Source organism: Vigna unguiculata, chromosome 4 (genome assembly GCF_037176805.1).
Source record: "Vigna unguiculata cultivar grain cowpea cultivar isolate G323 ecotype 2 chromosome 4, ASM3717680v1, whole genome shotgun sequence".
In the NCBI taxonomy this organism is placed as follows: Eukaryota; Viridiplantae; Streptophyta; class Magnoliopsida; order Fabales; family Fabaceae; genus Vigna; species Vigna unguiculata.
This window is the reverse complement of record NC_140795.1, coordinates 29,874,574-29,892,921: the sequence shown is the minus strand read 5'-3', so window position 1 is coordinate 29,892,921 and position 18,348 is coordinate 29,874,574. Positions and strand designations below refer to the sequence as shown.

The 18,348-nt window shown below is 31.1% G+C and overlaps 1 long non-coding RNA gene and 1 pseudogene across 2 annotated transcripts; both read right to left on the bottom strand.

The window, feature by feature from the left end:
* Positions 1-2,538: 2,538 nt before the first annotated feature.
* LOC114182508 (uncharacterized) lies at positions 2,539-5,623 on the bottom strand (annotated as a pseudogene). Its single transcript, XR_014994325.1, has 9 exons — positions 5,528-5,623; positions 5,032-5,155; positions 4,853-4,939; positions 3,973-4,254; positions 3,571-3,713; positions 3,281-3,488; positions 3,042-3,133; positions 2,725-2,951; positions 2,539-2,643 (listed from the first exon to the last, which is right to left on the bottom strand). The product of XR_014994325.1 is annotated as an uncharacterized LOC114182508 (transcript).
* Positions 5,624-7,156: 1,533 nt separating this feature from the next.
* On the bottom strand, positions 7,157-9,736 carry LOC114182509 (uncharacterized). The gene is made up of 5 exons (XR_003604102.2): positions 9,594-9,736; positions 9,437-9,526; positions 8,953-9,049; positions 8,772-8,843; positions 7,157-7,419 (listed from the first exon to the last, which is right to left on the bottom strand). It is a non-coding gene; the product is annotated as an uncharacterized LOC114182509 (long non-coding RNA).
* Between the last annotated feature and the right edge of the window lie 8,612 nt (positions 9,737-18,348).

Here is an 18,348-nt window from a genome sequence, read left to right as displayed (position 1 = left end):
AATGAATTTTCCATAATCATTGTTTACGTAGATGACATAAACATTGTTGAAAATGCTAATGAGGTCACAAAGGCAACTAATTGCTTAAAGAACGAATTTGAGATGAAGAATATTCGACGGACAAAGTTTTGTTTGAAAATAGAAATTGAGTATTTAAATAAAGATGAATTTATACGCTTATATAATCAATGTGCTTAAAAGGTTCTTATATAATCAATGTGCTTAAAAGGTTCTAAATGGACAAGACACGCCTGTTATGCATTCCAATGGTTATGAGGTCGTTAGATGTTGATAAAAACTCTTCTTAGATTTCAAGAAAATAGTGAAGATCTTCTTGGTCCAAAAATATCATATCTTAGTGTTATAAGAACAATAATGTATCTTGGTAATTATACTCGTCTTGATATTATATTCGATGTAAATTTATTAAGCAAGATATAGTTCGTCACATACAAGAAGACAATGGATTGGAGTAAAACATATACTTTGTTACCTCAAGGGTATTACACATATAAACTTATTTTATCCAAATGATTCAAAATAATATTTAATGGGTTATGCATATATCAGATTCTCCCATTGTCACAATGATTGATGACAAATAGGATATTTGTTCACGTGGTAGCACAAAATGATTTTATGGTGGTTTGTAAAACAAACCATAACAACATTGTCAAATCATGCATAATTTTAGCATTACACGAGATAAGTTGTGAATGTATTTGGTTAAAGTCTATAATTCAACATGTTTGACAAATTTGTGGTCTATCATAAACAAAAATAGAATTAACAATCATATATGAAGACGATAGTGCGTTATTCAATTGAAATGGTGATATAGAGTTTCAAAATATAATATGAGGAAATAATAATAATAAATTTATAAAATAATAATAATAATAATTGTAATAAAAATAATTGTAATAATAATTACTATGAATAATAATAATATAAGTAACAATAATTATTATTATTTTGATTACAAGAAAAATTTAGTCGTCTCATAATATCATCTATTAATCAATTTTTTATCATCTATATCAATTCAATCATTTACAAATCTTTATAATTTTCTTTTCATTTGTCGTCATTTATTATCGTCTTTATCTTAATTTAAACGACCACACTTTCACGTTTTTTCGTTCATTTCTACTCTTCTAATTCAAAAAAAATAAAATAAAAGCTTAATTAAACAAGGGAACTTGAAATATTATACCATATATAAGGAACAAAAATAAAATATTAATAAAAAAAAGAAGAAATTAATAATAATGTTTGATCCAGAGAGAAATTTAATTCTCAAATATTTTTACACAAGTAACATTAGTTATAATCCTTTATTTTCTATTACTTTTAATTATTTTGAATGTTGTAATAAATATAGAATAATTAATTGTTGGATAATACTTTATAAAAAATGTTAATAAACCCATAAATAAATTTAAATATAAGATATGTTAAACTTTATTCAAAATTGTGTGCTTTTTAAGTGTTAATTTTTTTTTTTAAAAATGTAAAACTTTAAATAAAAGAACAGAAACAATATAATGATTTTAAGGAAAATACAAAAAAAAAAATGTATAGTTTTTAAACATATTATAAAATCATATTATGCTATGTGATATTATTTTACTATATCATATTATTTTTAAGAAATTCTTGCAATTTATGCTTCAAAACACAAGTCATAAAACTTACTTTATAATTTTTAATACATTAACTTTTTTAGTTTAGAAGGTAATTATTTTGTTCTTATAACTTACGTTGTCAATTAAAAGCTAAAATCTCAAAATTTAATGTAACAGATATTTTACAAAACTCAAGTTCTAAGTTCATTATTTTGACTATGATTAAAATTGAAGATGCTAAAAAAGTACTAAATATAATTTATTCATGAACTTTTATCTCCTAGGGAAAGTCAACGTACACTTTATTATTACAAAAATAAAACAATTTAATCGTTAAAATAACGAAATCACTATTGAATTAACACTTGGTAAGATAATGATTAAGATAAATGAAAACATAAAGTTAATAAATATTAAGGTAAAAGATGTAATTACTTAAGAATATTTAGAATGTATCACTTTGCAATTGATTTCAATCCATATCTAACTATTTAAATGAAGAATAAGATCACAACATCAAAACCTATGTTTCTCTTGTTTCTATAAAAAATAAACTTCTAGCTTTATAATTCACTACAACAAGATACAACAAGTTCATATTCTTTTTCAAGGTTTAGCATTATCATCAACTTTACAATCGTACTACATGATTGTATATCACAATAATGCTTCCTTTTATACAAAGAATACAAAAAACGGGGGAACCTACTCAACTCTCAATCAAAAATGGTCGAGCATAGAAAGATGTCCACCAATACCTACAAAACACTTTCCACGATGTTAATCATATCCACATATTCAGAACAAATAAAATATAAATCAAGCTACAAATATGCTAGCAACACACTTTAACACAATATTATTAGATAAATTTACATAAGTCTCATAAATACAACACCAATCCTCTTACTCACCTTGAGTGAATATACTTATCAACCTCTTCCTTCTTCTCAGGACCATAGACAAACCATTTTTTCTTCAGATGAAGAAGCAGTTTCATCTTGCATTTTCACATCTGCATATCGCTTTCTTTTAGAAAACTTCCTAAAGCCAAATCACCATGGTATCATCATTTCAAATGGATTTTGAGAGTTACCTTGCAAAAGAACACTGCTTTCATCATTATGACTTTTCAACTTCCAAAACACCTTTCCATCATTGTCCACAAACTCGAGCTTTATTCTCATGGCATCAAAACCTCATCATATGATAATAAAACACCTCAGCAAGTAGAGCATTATGCTTCTCCATTTGAAGTGGAGTCACCTTTAGCATAATACCGTTAACCGTCTCAGACTGCAATTTCTTCCTAAGACCCTTCTCCTATAAATAGGATGCATATAAAATTACAAATACAATATAAGAGCAAAAAACATCCAGATACAAAGAACGTAAAACCTTGCTTGCTATTACCTTGTCCACAGCTTCAGCAACCTTGGATTTTTGCTTCTTTCACATCTTCTGCATGTTTTGCATTTTGATCTTCAATACAACACCTCAATTTTCTGTACACATTAAGAACATTTCCAACCACTTCAAAACAAGATTATGAAGACAACATGGAAAAGAAAAGAATTGAAAAAGTGGTAAAACAATAAAACAAAAGCAAAATGCACAAGAAAGCTATCTTCTTATATACTTGACACACTTACTCAGTGCCTAAAGCTTCATCACAGAGAAAATTTCAGCAAAGTGAGCTTCCTAAGCTTCCTAGACAAATCCAAGTTGTGATATCTACTTGCACCTTCTTCGAGCCAATCCAAAGGAAAATCCTTTATTATATGATCAGATTCAGCTATTAAATCTTTCGACGCTTTCAACCATGAATTACTTCCATTGCTAGCAGTCAAGGATGGACACCTAAACCAAAGTCATATAAAATAATTATCACTGCACAAACAGGAAACAAACAAATCGATCAAAGATATAAGGAATAACTCACTCATTCTCTGAATCATTAAATATCAAGGTCAACACTCTAATTTGAAATTGAACCACCAAGTTGTTTTGCCCTCGACGTAAATTTTGCTTACGTATCAATTCTCGTAACATGGCCTCAGCCTCTCCATTCTTCAAATCAAGAGCCTGATTAAGTTTATACACAGGTAAATGTGAAAAAGGACTTTATAAAGCAATTATGAATGGCAGCAAAATAAGTCAGTGTAATACAAGTATATATGTAACAAATGCACCATTATATCTGGAGTGCATAATTTAATGTTACACAAAATATATCACCCTCAACAGAGTTACACCATTATATCTGCACCGTAGACAACGATTTTCCTTCAGCATCAGTTCCTAACAATATTTTATTGTGACAAAAATCATGGTTGCTATCTACCTTTGTTTCCTTTTCAGAGACTTTGCTACAAGCTCTGGTGTCATCATTTGCGTTCCCTTTTTCCTCATTTCGAACTTCTTGGCAAATTTTACGCTCTTTGTAGCTCTTCCTTTTGCCAGCACTATCACCATTCTTTGCATTAGATATTTCCTTTAATTCTTCACGCGCTGTCTTCTTAGATATTTTGGTAGAATTCCTCTGAGTGTTTACAGGGTCAAGCTGTAAACTACTGTTAAAAGAGTTTTCCTTCTCCACTTCCCCCGAGAGAAATACTACAAGGTCCTGAAAAAAAAAAGAAAAAAAAAACATCAACGAAACTCACCAGAGCATAAGAAGTTGTGATTCATGTGTACATGTATCATCACATAAGACACAATGATATAGGTAAATATGACTATCTAAAAAGACAAAATAATGGATACATCATTATGAATTAAACAAAATATAATTGTAAATATATATATATATATATATATATATATATATATATATATATATATATATATATATAAAGAGAGAGAGAGAGAGAGAGAGAGAGAGAGGCACACACACTATAGAAGTTTTAAACACAAAAGTCCATATGAGATACATAGGCATAAGTACAGTACGCATATAAAAATCTAGTAATAAGATTTGAATACATAGTCCAATTTAAAATATTAATGCATCACAGGTATGAAAAGTTAATCTATACCATACAGTTAACATGGATGTCAAGATTTGATGTAGGTAAAACAATTTCAACTATTCATGCATAGTCATACAGAAAAAATTAACTCCTCTCACGGGATGCACCACACACATATAAACCCTATGCACCAATGAGTGAAACGTATATGCTAATAACTAACACAAATTAACCCAACAAAAGGTATGGTACCTTCTCCGACGCAATTGGTTTCATGGGTGAAGCACCTTTGCAAGCTAGAACTTCATCAAAACTTGAACAACTAACATGTTCATGCTCCTGATATCATTAACAAAGCGTGAATTTGCATTCATAGGAGCTTCTTCGATCAGAAAACATGAGTAAACTTGCTTTGAAAGCAAAACACTCACCATGATGGATCCCATCTCGTTATACTTAGAAGTGTTTGCAACAAGCATTTCAGACACGAATTTAAACCCAGTTGCCTTAGCTGTATGAAACAGTGGACCAGTAGGTAATTCGCCTTTTTTCTTCCTAAAAGAAGCACTCATCTTTCAGAATGAACTCAAGATACAATAACAACGGAAAACACAAAGAAATAAAACAAAAAACAAAAGAAACTCACCTGCAAAAAACAAAAAACAAAAGTAACTATATATAGTATGAATATAATATGAATGGCTGCGACATGTCATTATAACTTTAATGTATCAGAAGGGAATATCACTCATGCATAATATTAATAGAAATAATTAGTTCCAATTTGGTAACATCACTCTATATCATTAAAGCAATTTGTTCGATTATGCTTATTCAATCAGTCAACTATTAAATGCAACAATGAATTGCAATTAATAAAAAAAAAAAAAAACATCACGAAAAGTTGTTAACTTGGCGAAACCATACCTTTCCAAGCACTCTGCAAAATTCTAAGAGCTGCAACACATTCCCAACATGTTTGGACTAAATCAAATTCCTTGACATTACGATATAAGAAACAAGTACTCTGTATTCAACACAGGAAAATCATCATTCAAGAAAACATATACATATATACAAGCACTGTACTTTATACTCTCTGATTCTTTAATTTTGTACCATGGATATCTCAGCTGACATTTGGAACATTTCACATTTACAAAAACAATAGCAGTCATGGTTTTTAAAATATTTTAATTTTTTTCTTGCATTGCAAGTGTGTCAAAAATTCTATCGCTTTCCAACTATAGTTGAAACATACAAAAATGACCAAGGAGGTTTTTCTGTACTAGGGCACACGTATCCAACATGATAAACAATTTTAAATAAGATAAAGTATCTCATGAGGGATACCAGTGACCTGGTACAAGACAAGAAAACAAAAATATGCATAATGTGACCAAGTAAGCATTCAGATTGATTGAAGAACTATTAAGAGTGTTTATAAAATGTAACGATGAAAAAAGAGTTAAAAAAGAAAAATACTTCTGCAGAAAAGTTCTTTGAACCCACAGGAGGCGCGATAGAATTTCATTCCAGTGAAAATAAGCTGAGACGAAGTCAACCATTCCTTCACAGTTTTCTAACTAAGTTCTAAGAGGTAAATAAGTGATATGCATTAGAGAAAACTAATCTTTGTTACTGGCTTCACCAAATTTCTCCAGAAGTAAGGAAAAAAAAAAAAAAAAAAAAGAAAGAAAAGAAGTACCATCAACAATATACTTTCTTGTGCAGAAGCAAAACAGTCAAACATATTCATAACCCTCCAAGAATACACGCCGCAAAAGATTGTTTTTTTTTGTTCTCTATAGTTAGGTTTTCCTTCTCGTTAGGTTAGAAATTAATCTTCTTTTCTATTATGAGTTAGGGTTTATAAAGATAGTAACCCCTAACCCTCTCCTCTTTATGGTGGAGGACCACCGATGTCTATACGCGTGACTGACCAACACTACAGCAACATTCTTTTCTTCTGTTTTAGTTTTGAATACCGATGTTAGTTCACAAACTTTTAATTTATTTATTAATTATTTTATTTCTATTCTTTTTAAATTGTTCTTTTACTTATTTTTTTTTCTAAAACTATTTGAAACATACCAGCAATTAAAATTCTCTTTAATAAATTTTTGAAAATTTATTAAATTAAATGAAAAGTAGATATCTTTTTATTTAAAAAAAACATTCATTTTTATCAATTTAATATGTTTATATTATATGATGACAATTATATGTAGGAAAAAAAATGGACATAGAAAGCAATTAACAGAGGATATTTTGTAATTTCCACGGTATAGGCATCATCGCTTCTGCCACATATCTTTGGGTTCTTCCGTATTCAACTCATTACAAATATGGATAAGATATTTTTTAACACAAGATATTTGTTTTTAGAAAACTTTCTAGTACATTTCTAAAACTTTTTATGTTTTATTTCTACATAGCAAGCCCAAAATCATTTTATTTTATCTTTCACTACAAAAATACTAAATTTGAAACACGTATTCACCCTTACAGTATTTAACAAAGAATAAATAGAAATATATATTGTAACGTCCCATTTAAATATTAAACGAAATTAAAGAAAACGTCACGCGATAAAGTATAGCAGCGTAGTCTTGGGGTCCTTAACGCAACCCCTACAACCTGGCACATCACGATGCCAGCATAAATCAGATATAATTCTAACAAAGAGTGTAGAGTAAGAAAGCATAAGACGATACAGGGGCCGTAGCCCTAAAGAAATCATGAATAAGATGACTCCAGCCCAGATGGCTAAGCTGCGGAATCGCCATTCCCTTGTTGACCACGAGAACCTCGCCCATCTGCTCCCATCAACCAAGTCGATGGTCATCGCAAGGAAGAACAATCACATACAACACAATCATGCAACAAAACGGGTAAGCTAGAGCCAACAACATATGCATCATACAGTCCAATATATGTTCATCATCTCGCATCCATGTAACAACCAAACATGTTATGACTCTTCACTCAATACACTACGACTCGACTCGACTCATTCGGATATGTATAACTTGGTCGGATTCAGCGGATGCTTGCACTTATGGTGGATACCTCTACTCATCCCCGAGCTGCTCGATCCTGAGCTATGTAATACAAGTGTTATGTTGAATCAAATTTCCCTCACCACAAGGTTAGCCCTTACTGGATCTCAGGCCTCCTGCTACTCTTACCACAGGAGTCAGTCCGCTCTAGGTGAGACTAACTGGCTCCTCAGAGTGTCAGGATGCAACCTTACCTTGAATCCTTACCTAGTTATACAGATGGGGCACCACCATGGACACCCACTAGCAGGGGCCATGGAATTACGTCCCGACCACTGAAGCGCGACCCTGAAAGTCTCACCTAGAGATTCCCAAGGAATTATGCACTGACACAGACGAAATACAATCATACGGTCAAATAGGATTTACCATCCAAGGGTGCATTCATTATGTCAACCGTTTAAGTCGTTACATTTCACATCTCCAGGTCCAACGCATTCCATCTCATCATAATCCATTCATGATCATAAGATACAACTCATCTCATTTTCATGTCACTTTAGTAATACCAATCTCATTTAGTTCTCATGCCAAAACTCATACCAAACCCATCATTAAATTTCATGAATCATGCCGAACATACCTCATGCTCCATTATATACATGTTACTCATCATACAATCATACTCAACCAAAACAGATCATTCAAGAACAAACAGGCATCAAATCACAACACTGTTCTCGCCCAGTACCTTGCTCAGGCTGAGGGGTCTCGCTCAGGCGAGGCAAGCTCGCTCAGGCGAACCTCTTTCGCCTAGGCGAGGGCTCGAAAGAGCATCCAGAAATCAACGCGGGATCTCGCTTAGGCGAGACCCCTCCTGCCTGGGCGAGATGTTTGCTCGCTCAAAATTTGAGCGGGTCGCCTGGGCGACCCTTCGCATAAACTGGTTTGGGCGAATCCCTGTTTGTCTCGCCTAGGCGAGACTGGCTCGCTTGGGCGAGATTAACAGGTCTCGCCACTGTTTCACCTGCAACAACCATGTATTTCGAACCAACCAAGCATGCAAGGCATTCCACACGCCACAGACAACAGTTTTATCCATACAAATATTCAACAAGCACAAAAGCAGGACAAAGACGACCCACACTCGAAACCCTAACTTCCCGTACCTAGAAATGGGTTCGTACAGAACGTTCGACGCGTAACCAAAGAGCACGGCAGCTCTAGAACGCACTAAAGAGCTGAAAACAGAAGGTACACGAAACAAGGGCAAATTAGTATTAAACCCTAACTGCGAGAATACAAGGGAAAAGCGAAAAGAGAACTCTGATGATCTAGAGGGGTACTTACGTGGAGTAGAAACTGATTCGGAGCTAGCTTGAGAGGCTTGGGGAGGAACCCTAGCAGAGCTCTAGTGCGGAAGGGGAAAGTGACGGCTGCTGAGTTTCTGCAAGAGTGAGAGTAAGTGTGAAACTAGGGCAACCTGGAGGCTTTTATCCTATGGACCGGCCTTTAGGCCCATTACTGTAGGGCAACCCTAAAAAAGAAGCAGAAAAATAAAAAGGGGCCTTACATATATTTTTATTCTTTTTACAATTTTGTGATTTTTCTAAAAAATAAATTAAAAAAATATATTTGTTAAAGTATTAAAAGTTCTGTCACTTGAAAATAAGATTTTAAATTTCCAGCATGAACTTAAAATTTAGGATTTATTAAATAAAAGAATTATAAACATGAAAAAATTTGTCAAATACAAAAAACAGTAAACTAGTTAACAGCTTCTAGATCTTAAATGAAATAAAGCAATCATCTTGTTCTATGAATAGAAACTCACCAAGTCAGAATCCTGATAACGCTCCTTCGATCTAAACAGTTTTAACTCCACCAATCTCGAGAAACTTTTAGAGTTACTTTGAGAAAACATCTGCAACTTTTAGGATTAGAAAAAAATATGAATGGAGTCAAATTATTCATAATATGCATTTATTTACCTTTACAGAACTGCACCATGAAAACAAAACCTCTTAATAAGAGAAGGAAAAGAAGAAAAAGAAGAAAAAAAAGTGTGGGGATGATAGCAGAAGAAGGAAGATTAGGGTTACTGTGAACCTGTGCAGAATTTAGGATTGATGTGAGAAACATTCAGTAGAAACTAACTTACAAAAGACTACTAAATACAAAATAAAGTTGTTTGTATGTAACTCTATGCCACCGTAAGAAATAAGATTTTCCACCATTCATCGTTCTGTGGAAGATAATGCACCATTCCTCTATTCACACGCGAGATAAAACAAATAACTTTATCACATCTTGAAAATCATAATTTAAATATAAAAATATAGAAGTAATGATGTTAAATTATTTATATGATATCTATGATGACAATGAAATTCTTGTTACATTTAAATTATATATAATATAATATATGTACTATTTTTTATAAATTTTTAAAAGGAAAACTAAAATCTTAAATACTGTGAAGATTTTAAATGTTTTTAAATTTCATGTTGGAAACAGAAATTATAAGATAAGTATAGATATCAATATATTTAAATTTTTATACTATTTTTACATAAATTTTGTAAGATTGAATGTTCTCTTCCTTGTTTCTTTTGCTTAAATAATAGGGTTTTGCTATAAAATTCTGAATGATTTTACAACTATAAGAAAGTGTAGAGGTATTAATATATTAATAGTTTTATACTGTTTTATATAATAAATTATTGGATCTTAAAACAAGTCTTTCAAAATGAAGACCCTCATTTATAATATTTTATTATTAAATCTATAGAAATATTGAATAAAACATTATATATAGTTATTTCAAAAGAAAATAAGTGTAACAATAAAATATATAGAAACCAATTATAGACAACATGAGTTTTTCAAAAGAACTATCTCTTGACAGAATAATTACTAGGAGCTTAATCAGAAGCATTTTCTCCTTACATCATAAATGTATCATCACCTAACTCCTCATTTGCTGATATCGTAAAGTGATCATCATAAATAGACAAACAAAACACAAAAGAAAAACAAAATAACATGATAAGTTGGTGTGCTAAGAATGATCTAAGACAATATAAGCTAAACATGAATAAAATACAGTACATCATATATATATATATATATATATATATATATATATATATATACCAAATAATTAATATTAAACTCAATTATTCATATATATGTCATAGAATTCACCGGAGGCGTACATATTTATAGTACTATTTATGCTTTGCAGAATCATAAACAAAGGAGTTATCACCTACTACTCACAAATAATTTATTTTTGGAAATATTCATTTTAAACATTTAATATCTAATTTATCTCTTCAATATTTCATTAGTTTCAACATTTGTTTACACATTGTTGTCTGTCTAACTTAAGTGATTTAAAACATTAAATTTATTAAGTGTCATTTTATAATGTTTATGAGTAAATCTCCCTTCTTAACTGGATATAACTGGTACAATGTTAATCATTGCAAGTACTATCTCCTACTTTATTTATGTATGTTTATTTCTCATATGCTTTTTTTAGGTATGATAGTTGTTCTATATTCTTATAGTGAGTTTTGTGACTTCCTAATTTTTGGATGCATGAAAGGATACAGGTTGATTCTATTAAAATTTTCTTCAAATATGCTTTAATTTGTTTGGAATGTTTATGCTAAACTCACAACTCCATGCCGAGATTTTTAATGAAAGTTAATTATACTATGAACTGATTATATTGTGTTTTGACATGACATTTTGTGACATTATAAAAAGAGTAAACAACTAAAATTTTAAAATAGGATTATTGTTCTTTTTTCTTTTAAAAAAAAATATTAAGATTATATAATAGAGTTGTCAAAATAGATTAAAACTTGTAAGTTAATCTGACTGATCATAAATTCAAGCCAGAAAGAATTTCATTCTAGTAAAAATAAGTTAAGATGAAGTGAACCATTCCTTCACAGTTTTCTTCATAGTACCTTCACACCAGGAAGGAAAGGTAAAATAAAATAAATGATAGACGGTGTTGAAAAGTTCTAAGAGAGATAAATGAATATGGGGATAAAAGAAAGAAGGAAAACAATAAAGAAAAAAGAAAAGAAAAGAAGAGCACCATTAACAACATACTTTCTTTTATAAGGAGGAAAAAAAAAAACAGTAACCTTTAACACTCTCCTCTCTATGTTGGACCACGCGTGACTGACCTGCACTACACTGACAGTCTCTCATTTTAGTTTTGAATATCGTTTAGTTCATAAAATTTTAATTTATTCATTAATTATTTTATTTCTATTCTTTTTAAATTATGCTTTTACTATTTTTTTTTTCCTAAAACTATTTGAAACATACAATTGAATATCGTTGTTAGTTCATAAAATTTTAATTTATTCATTAATTATTTTATTTCTATTCTTTCTAAATTATGCTTTTACTATTTTTTTTCCTAAAACTATTTGAAACATACAATAAATTAAAATTATGTTAAGTAATTTTTTGAAAATTTATTAAATTAAATGAAAAGTACATATCTTTTTATTTGAAAAAAAAATTCATTTTATCAATTTAATATGTTTATATTATGTGATGACAATTTATTATTATATATATATATATATATATATATAAATAAAAGAAACATTGTACTTTGTCATGTGTCAATTCCTAAATAACTTTTCCTTGAATTTTTTGTCATTTCATACGTCTCATTTGGTGTTCTATCCGAAATAACACTAGTGCTTTTTCTAATTTACGCAAATGCCACCCAATTAATACCCTCATTATCTTATCTTATTTTCAAAAATGCCACTCAACACACATTTCTATTATTATATTTATCATTTTTATTATAATTCTTTTATTATTAAAATTATAATTACTAATACTATTATTTTATTAGCAGCATTATTATTATTATTTATTACATTTATAATTTTCATTACTATTATTAGTATTGATAATATTACTATTACTAATATTATTATTATTATTATTATTTATTAGTATTATTTTTTTATTATTATAATTATTATTAGTAATATTATTTTAATAGAAACATAATTAGTATTAATAATATTAGGTTTAATCATGTCCTTGTTCTTCATTTTGGAGACAAAATCTCAATTTGGTACCCTTATTTCTAGAAGTTTCAATTTTGTCTCCATTTTTTTTTATTAAAATGTCTCAAATGTGTCCTTTTGTTAATTTAGGCTAGACGGCGTTAATTGAACAGTGATATGACAAGATTAACCAGTGGTGAAACCGTGACAAGGAACATAGCACAGTGACGTGAAAGAGATTTTTTTTTTTTAAATAATAGTTAAGTTAAATTAGATTAGGGTTTTAAACTTTGGGAAAATTGGGGATACAATCAGATGAAGTAGAAGAAGGGGAAATTGCAGTATCTGGTAATGGGGTAGTTTAGAAAAAAAGTTAACATATATGAAGGTATCTGGTAATGGGGTAGTTTAGAAAAAAAGTTAACATATATGAAGATATATCTAGTGGAACAACACTCCGATAATAAGCCTACCTATATTGTTTTGCTAGGTTCCTGATTGTATCGACAAGCTTGCCCAAGCTAAGATTAAGATTTGGCAATTTTCTCATCCTGTTCGTTTTGCTAGGCAATTTACTCTCTGTGAAGGCAAAGTTCGTTTATTTTTTAATGATGGTATGTTTTGTTCATGCTTGTTGGAATTTGAGTCACCAAGTGGTTTGGATTCTGGGTCAGTCCTAAGTTGCACTTGATATTTGTGGTCTGCTTGGACTGCCAAGTGAGATGCCATTTCACCACCAGATTTTTTCTTCAGGTCTTTCAATGGGATGACGAGGTCGAACACGAAGACTGCGTTTGCTTTTAATCTTTGGTTTTTGCAGTACTTGTTCATCCTCACCTTCTTCACGATCATGAATCCAACTTCCAGACTAATGATGGTCCATGTGAGAATCACCAGATATTGCAATTTCCTCTTCCTCTACCTCATCTGATTGTATTCCAATTTCCCCAAAGTTTAAAACCTCTAATCCTAATTTAACTTAACTACTATTTTAAAAAGAATTCCTTTTCTACGTCATTGTACTCTGTTCTTAGTCACAGTTTCACCACTGGTTAACCTTCACATGTCACTGTTCAGTTAACGCTGTCTAGTCCAACTTAACAGAAAGGACACATTTGAGACATTTTAATGAAAAAGGAGATCAAATTGAGACTTTTAGAAATAAAGATACCAAATTGAGATTTTGCCTCCAAAATAGGACCAAAAGCATGATTAAACCATAATATTATTAGTATATTTATTATTATTAACACTATTATTATTATATTATTTTAATTAATAATACTATCAGTATTAATATTAATAGTATTACTATTATTATTAGTTTTACTATTGTTAATCTTACTAATAATAATAATTATTATTATTAGTTTTTATATTATTATTATTATTATTATTCGTATTGATATTATTTTTATTATTAGTATTTGTTATTATTATTAACAATATTATTATTATTATAATAATAATAATTATTATTATTATTATCATTATTTTATTATTATTAGTATATTATTTTTTTAGTATATTTATTTTAAAATTATTATTATTAATATCATTATTATTACTATTTTAATTAATAATATTATTATTATATTTATTGTTATTATACTTCTTATTATTACATTTACTATTTTTATTTTATTGATAATATTACTGTTATTATTACTATTATTAATATTCTTATAATTATTAATACTATTAGTATTAAATATTAATAGTATTACTATTATTATTAGTTTTATTATTATTTTTAGTTTTAATAATAATAGTAACTATTATTATTATTATTATTATTGCTTTTAGTATTTATATTATTATTAATATTAGTATTAATATTATTGTTATTATTAGCGATATATTATTATTTGTATTATTGTTATTATTATTATTATTAGTGATATTATTATTATTTTTTATCTTTGGGAGCGACATCCAAAAGCATTTGAATAAAATGGTCTAAGCATTTTTTAGGAACATGCCAATTGATTCTAGCTACTAAAAGTCTTATAGCTATTGTTAATCTTGACTTGATTGCTCCTTCATAAATGGGTTCATTTGCACCAGCTAACATTTCATAAAATCTTTGCGCTTCATCGTTAGGGGGCTCTTCATATAAATTTTCATTCCCCGTATTGACTTCAACATGCATCAAATTACATGTTTGCATATAGGCATCATACACCATTTCAGTGACCGAAACAAACTGATGCCCACAATTCATGTTTTCATAACTACAAGATACATAACCAAAGTTCTGAACATTTGATCCATCTTCTCCATGATTAACCCAAATGTCGTAATTTGGCATAAATCCATATTGTAGCAAATGAGCCCTCACTTGCGGTGGTTTATGTATTTTTCGACACTTGCATTTGACGCCCAGACACCTAATCCCTCCATCTAAAATATAATAGTTTTGTTCCATTGCTTTGGACACAAACTCTGTCACTCTAGTAACGAACTCTTGTCCATCTACGATCCATCTTTTCTACATGTCCAACAAAGAATTATTATCAACTATCAAACACAATTGTAAATTTCAAAAACTATATTAAAAATAGTTTTTGAAGTACAATATTTCCCACATAATGGTGAAAAGATTAAGTATTAATACTTGGTTGGGAATCGTTGATGGTAAAAAGGAGAATTCTCCTATAACGGTAATTTTCATTACCTTTAAATAGAGTTTATAGTGGAAAGAAATAACTTATATAACTACATAGCTTAAGAAAAGTTACAAAAGTAAATGAATGTGGTAACTAATGCCATGCATTAGAATAAAGCTAATTTTGATGTCAAACTCTTTTTCACTTTGCCATAAATTTTCTCACCCTTACTTGTTAAGTTTCCTTTTGTTACTTCTTAAATTTCGAGATAAGTTTCCTTTTAGTTGTTTTTATTATTTAGTATTATATAGTATGAATATAAGAATATATTTTTTAAATTAACCTCTAAGATATACCTGTTTTCTTATAAATAAACAAATTAATCTTTGGAACAAAAATTAGACACCAAATTCTGAAATATTAAAGTAGTAGTAGAAAACAAATTAAATAAAATACTAATTAAAGTAATAGCAATTTGTAAATTATAAACTCAAAAAATCTTAAAATAAACTATATTCCAATATAAGTTTTCTTTAAAAATATTTTTATTATTTAGTATTATATGGTATGAATGCAAGAGTGTTTTTTTAAAATTAACTTCTCATTTATACGTTTCTACCGCTCTGTATATAAATAAAAAATTATTCCATAACTTTAGAACAAAAATCTGGACACCAAACTCTAAAATATTAAAGTAGTATTAGAAAAAATAAGATACTAAATAAAACTACTAACTAAAAAAGATATTGCACATCCCATTCACAAATCAAATACCTGCGCTAAGTGTTCAAAATTCAAATTAAAACTAAACCACTTTCTTTCATACCATCAAAGCAAAGTATTAGTGATCAGTACATTCTTTCCCTTAAATCTTAAGCAACATTTACTTCATATCTTATCAAAAATCTTTTGCTCATAAAGAAACAAGTAATATGCTGCAGTTGCAGGTTCGAGAAAGTCTTGATACACAAGACTTTAGCTTGTGCCCTTTCAAGGTCTCCAATAGTAGAGATTCATATGAGCACTAATTACAAAAACATAACCCTTCTTTCAAAAATAAAGATTACAGATGCAAACTAACAGCAATAGAAACAGTATCTTTTATATTAGTTTATAGTGACTCACCTAAGTGGTTTGTGATGCTGATAGAGAGAATGGTTTGTGAATGATTCTAATATTTGTTTAAGCAATAACCATTCTTGCACATATTCAAAGCCATTATGCACATGCATTGAATGCCTCATTCACAAATCAAATTATCAATAACTTATGATTTGGCTACCAGTAAAATAAATTAGATTCATCATATTATTAAGAAGAATATAGCAGAATGCATTGTTAACTTTTTCAGTATCTCATGTAGCAAACACACTTAAAACATTCAAACATGCATCATATATCCAAATGTGGCAAAACGAATATTAATAAAATACCAATGAATTAATAGAATCCCTCACCCTTGCGGTCTACACCACCAACACTCCAACACTGCAGGGCGACCACTTCGACACTACAACAACCCCTTTTTTCAGTTGGCCTCCCACCACCTCACCTTCACTTAGGTAGATAAAAATAGCTATAACACGGGGTATTCGATCGGGAAAATAGCTGCCAAACATTTCGGAAACCATTATTCAATCAATTGGAAAACCAATTTCTTCAAATGATAAATATATTCAAATATGAGGGATTAGAACTCACTAGCTCATTTCATAGAGAATGCGAGAAAAATATTGAAGTCATCATCTCCCTTTCGTTGCCCACTACCCACCTCCTTCTGCACCAAAGAAACATCCACTACTACAGTAACCCCTTTTGGCCCCGGTTATTTTCGAGATTCTGCCTCGGTTTAAGAACCGAGACATATTAAAGTGAGGCCAAAAGACACCCCCTTTTGGCCTCGGTCATTACCCGAAGCCATAGGTCTCTTTTCTGCCTCGGTTGTAGAGAGATCGAAGCCATAGACTCAATATTTTTAAAAAAATAAAATAAAATTTGCAGCCTCCGCGAAGCTTCCTCGCGCACCAACCATGGCAGTTCACGTTCCACCATTGTCGGCAGCCACTGCTTCTCCATCCTCTCTGCAACGCACAACCACCGCAACATCATACCCCATCGAACCACCATGAGCAAGCTGCTCGCACAACAGCTGAACCATCACCACCGCGCTTGCAGCAACAACAGCGTTCAAAACACCATTAACGCTCCACCATGGAAGTAGCGAACCAGAACCATCACGCCGGAACAGTTACAACAGCGAAACAACAACGCAAATGCGAACCTTTCAGATCTGCACTACGTCCAACCTTTCAGCCACGTAGCCGTCAGCCATCGTAGTTTCGCTCCCTCTCAAACTGCGGCCACAGCCGCCCCTCCGCCTCCCACGTAGTGCAGTGCTCTGCCTCCGCGTGCATGACCCACCAGCACACCACCACACGCGGCGAGGTAATGCTCAGCGACATCGTCGGGAACGGCATCTCCGGCATCCTTCACAAGTGGGTGAACTATGAGCGCGGGTGGCGCCCCCGCTGGTTCGTGCTCCACGACAGCGTGCACCCATCGCGAATCCTTCGCGCCAGTCCACCAAGCAATGACGAGAGAATTGTGGTTCGCGCAGAGAGAATTTGGGAAGAAGATGAATAGTGATCGGGGTTCGCGATTTGGGGATTTTAATAGGCTCAATGGCCTCGATCGAAGGGGACTCGAAGCCAAAGGGGGTGGCGCTGATGAAATTTATAAATTAGGGTTTCTGGACAGGGTTATAGGCTTCGGTTCTATTTCAGCCGAGACCTAAAACTGCGCAATATTGCCTCGGTCGAAAAGTAACCGAGGCCAAATGTGTTCTCGCTGGCGCCAATTTTAAAATTTTCATTTTTGGGCTGCCTAATAGGCTTCGGTTCTTAAGGAACTGAGGCCTAAAGTTGCTTACGACATCGATTGTTTGTAGAACCGAAGCAATATAGGTTGCTGAAATTGCAAAATTGCCACTGCCTCCTTATAGGCTTCGGTTCCGCCATAACCGAGGCCTATAAGGCGAGGTAAATTATCAAATCTGCACTAGTGATCGAAGAGAACAC